The following is a 4,049-nucleotide window of genomic DNA, read 5'->3' as shown; positions in this document are numbered from 1 at the left end:
GAAAACTCTTGGAATCCCTTACAACCAAACCCAGCAACTTTACCTGTCTGAATGCATGTGCTCGAAGCAGTTTGCCCTAAAATACGGGCTCTGACTCTTCACAACAGTATTTTAAGCTGAATTTTCAGAGGATGCCTAAGATACCCAGTGCGAATTGGTGCTTAACTCCAGCTGCACTAACAGCCCTGGTTTTAAGAAAATTGGTTTTGCTTTCCATAGAAACACCAGAGAATCTGTAAGCCACTGCTGTGCCACAAAGCATCCCTTGTGCAGGCTCAAGTGTTTATTTTTAAAACGTGCCCTCTTCACCTTTCTCCACTCTTTAGCCAGTTATATCCAGACAAATAAATTGGATCAGAGAAATGAAGGAATTTTTCCTGTGTTCAGCAGCTGGGATGGAACCAACCTTGACCCTCCTCTGCCCAGCACCAGGCACCAGAGCCTCCCAGGAACTGGATCCACGAGAGCTGGGCAAGGAGGAGATGGATGGAGGGCTCTGAGCTGTCTCACCCCAGCACGAGATCCCTGTGACAGCCCCTGGGTCAGCTGACAAACTGTCAAGGACTTTCAAACTGTGGTTTTTTCTCTTGGATTTTTCCACCTTTCCCCAATCCCCCTGATTTTTATTGTGGCTTTTCATTTGCTCGTTCAGTGAAGGTCGTGTCAGAGAGGAGGGAAATGGAATTGCAGGAGTTTGATTGACACAGCCCAGGGGAAGACAATGAGGGCTGAGGCACTGCCATGGTGCTGTGTTCAAGGGGGACAGGATGTCTGGCAGTGACATGTCTGGGGGGTTGATGGGGAAGAGCCACCATTTACAGAATCATGGAATGGTTTGGGTTGGAAAAAGGACCTTAAAGCTCATCTTGTCCCACCCCCTGCCACGGGCAGGGACACCTTCCACTAGCCCAGGTTGCTCCAAGCCCTGTCCAACCTGGCCTTGGACACTTCCAGGGCTGGGGCAGCCACAGCTGCTCTGGGCAACCTGTGCATTGATACAGCTTGGGGACAAACCAGCCCTTGGAGAGCAAGACTTGTCCCCCAGAGCATCCCAGTCCCTTAAGGACTGGCAGGATTGGAGGAGCCCAACCCAGCTCTGGGTATCCCCAGTCCTCATGTAACTGTGGTAACCCACAAAACCAAACTGAGGGGACTCTCCAGGTTCCACCAAAATCACACAACAGCTTTTGCACAACATGAAACTGCTGGTGGTTAAAACAGGGAACATGCAGAGGAACACAGAAAGGAGAGAAAATCCCCTCTTTTAGTTCATCTTTATGCCTTCTAACAAACACAGGAGCAAACTCACTGTGGGAGAATTATCCTGAAGCCACCAAACTTCCATTAGAGTTTGATAAAGTCTTGGAGTGAAACAGGGTGACTCTGCCTGGCTGAAATGAGAGAGCCAAGACACAGAGACCAGGATGCTCCAGAGGGCTGGACCCCCAGCGACACCATCCTCAGGCTTTTGGCCTCAGAGGAAATGACAAAATAGCAAATTAAAGCTTGCACAGGTCACCAGGCAAAACACATCAGTGCTGCCCCAGCCTCCTGGCCTCAGTTAATCAGTTCACATGAGGCAGTGCTTTGAGAGCAAAAAAACCTCACCCTGCATTAAGTGGTAATATTCATCATCCACTTCCCAGCTGGAAATCCAGGGGAAACTCTTTTCTGCCTCAAGGCTCTTCTGTCTGTCCTCCCTGTCCTCACCTTAACCCTGGCTCACCAGTGCTGGTTTGGTTTGCTGCAGAAATCCCTCTCTCAGGTTGCTGGGGGTGGTCATTTGGTGCAGGGGAGATGAATTTGTTTGCAAACACAGGCCGGGAGTTCTTTTGGCTTTAATGTAACATCTGGACGCTGGTAGAGCTGCATTTACCTGTAACATCTGGACACTGATAGAGCTGCATTTAGCTGTAACATCTGGATGCTGAAAGCTCTGCAGAGCCTGCAGGTAAAGCTGAAGCTCCCTAAAGCTTCCCAGCCATTGGGCAAAGGCTTCATTTCGAGCTGGGAAACCCAAACCAGCAAAAATTCAGAGCAGAGGAATTTGTCTGCAGAGAGCTCAAAGATCCAAGCTCTGCAGCTCAACCCTGTGGTTTATTTTTAATCAGATTTCCTGCTTTTTAGCTTCAACAGTTCTGGGGGATCCCCCTGAAACCCGCTCAGAAATCCCCAGGTGCTGTTTGCAAGGAGGGATGGGCCAAAAACGACTTGAGGAGGAGCAGATAAGTGGCTTTTTGTCTTCCTAAGTGCTCTCATCGGGACCAGAGGTGTGAGGGGTGATGGTCCTGCTAAGAGGTCACTCACGGGTGCCACAGGTCAGGCCCATTTTGCTGACCCACGTTCTTTTTGCCAAGCGGTGACAAATGAATTCTGCCCACAATTATCACAAGATTTGCTCCAACGACTTTTCTTACACAACCCCCCAAAGCCACCACGTTCCTCTTTTCCATTTCTCTAAGCTCCAAATGGCAACATAACCAATTTGGGGGTGTTTTCTTAGGGGAGAGAGGGGGATTTCTGACCCCTGCCTTTTGTTTTTTTGTGTACTGTACTGGGAAAAACACGTGGTGGCTCAGCCTGGGGACACCGGGAAGGCTGATCTGCTCTGTCACCTGCCACAGTAACCCCAGCAACAGCTCTGCTGGCAGCAGAGGCAGGAGAGGATGCTGACTCACTGCCTGCTTCGCTTTTGCAGCTCACCCTTCAGAAAAAGAAGAGTCTTACCATTCCTTTCCTTCAGCCCCTGTTCTTAAAAAGGTAATGAAGAAGCCTTAATTATAAATGAGAAAAAAAAAATCAGCAGTGGCTCTTAAGGAAAAGTTTCACTCCACCAAGGAATTCATTCTGGTTCCAAAGGCCCACCATGAATTCACTGAAGTCATTGCAAACAGAAATGACTCTGAGGTGGAAGGGTTTGGTGCAAATATATATCACTGCATTATTGAAACCTGGAGATGGCAAGAAAGGAAAGGAAACTTGAGAAGACCTTCTCAAAAGGGGAACTCTCCCCAAAAGTCCCTTCTCCCCTTTCACCTTATTTCTGTTTGCCACTTACTTTCCCTTTTAATGCAAATCTGGTGTTTTCTTTGCTGCTTTCTTCCTCTTCTTCTCTTGGGGAAGCACAAAATGAGATGCAGAACAGCCTAGAGAGAGGAAATCACTTGACTTTGCCTTTTTCTCACAGCTTTTCCTTACAGTAAAGTCATTTTGACTGTTGGGTGGTGGGTACAGAGTCGAGAAATAGGGTGGAGATGCCAGTGGGAGCAGGACCAGGGGTGGCTTTCAACATCCTGGGAAGGGAGAGGAGATGCCATGGAATTCCCCACCAGGACACGTTCTGCAGCTTTCCCCTCAGCATCAAAGTTTTGTGACACCCTCCTAATAAATAGTGACTTTGGCAATGCTTTATTAATTGCCAGGACTTATTTCTGCTTTTGATTCCTCCATTTGGCCCCTCATGAGGAGTGTGCAGGTGTCCCCCACACACGGTAACACTGCTCTTGCCAGAGGTCAGCACGTCTGGGCTGGGTTCCCTCTCTGCTGACCCCAACTCCTGTCACTCAGCAGTGATGGAAAAGCCTCACTTTCCACTCAAATGGTGAATTTCCAGCCCTCCTGCAGCACAGAGACAGAGAAAACCCTGCACAAGATAATATTGTTGCTGTCTTCTAAAAAATCTCATGAGGTGCCTGAAGATGTCAGGGAGGGGGAAAAGCAGAGGATGAGTTGTGACTCATGGCTGGGAAATGCACGAGGGTGGCAGAGCCTGTTAGAGGAAAATCAACCCCCAAAAAACCCTCCTTGCTCAACAGTTGGCATGAGCCAAAATCCAGCAGGGAAATCCTGCTAAATCCTCCAGTTTCTGCAACACACACGACCACGTCCAGCACTGCAGGTACACAGTGATGCCAGAGCCCAGGGGAGGGGGATAATGTGGATCTGGGGACATGACGGATGCTGAAGAAGCTCTGCTGGCCCTATAGACCCTACACACACCCTACACACACCTTTCTTCCCAATCCACCCCCCTTTCAGCTGACAACCAT

The 4,049-nt window shown here is 49.0% G+C and overlaps 1 long non-coding RNA gene across 1 annotated transcript; it reads right to left on the bottom strand.

Annotated features, from left to right (window-relative positions):
- Window positions 1–2,941: 2,941 nt before the first annotated feature.
- On the bottom strand, window positions 2,942–3,211 carry LOC120322951. Its single transcript, XR_005562947.1, has 2 exons — window positions 3,059–3,211; window positions 2,942–2,951 (listed from the first exon to the last, which is right to left on the bottom strand). It is a non-coding gene; the product is annotated as an uncharacterized LOC120322951 (long non-coding RNA).
- Window positions 3,212–4,049: the final 838 nt, after the last annotated feature.

This window comes from Pipra filicauda, unplaced genomic scaffold (assembly GCF_003945595.2).
Source record: "Pipra filicauda isolate LSUMZ 115617 unplaced genomic scaffold, ASM394559v2 scaffold172_size1731463_pilon, whole genome shotgun sequence".
In the NCBI taxonomy this organism is placed as follows: domain Eukaryota; kingdom Metazoa; phylum Chordata; class Aves; order Passeriformes; family Pipridae; genus Pipra; species Pipra filicauda.
The sequence above is the reverse complement of the archived record's forward strand: the minus strand, read 5'-3'. Positions and strand labels throughout refer to the sequence as shown.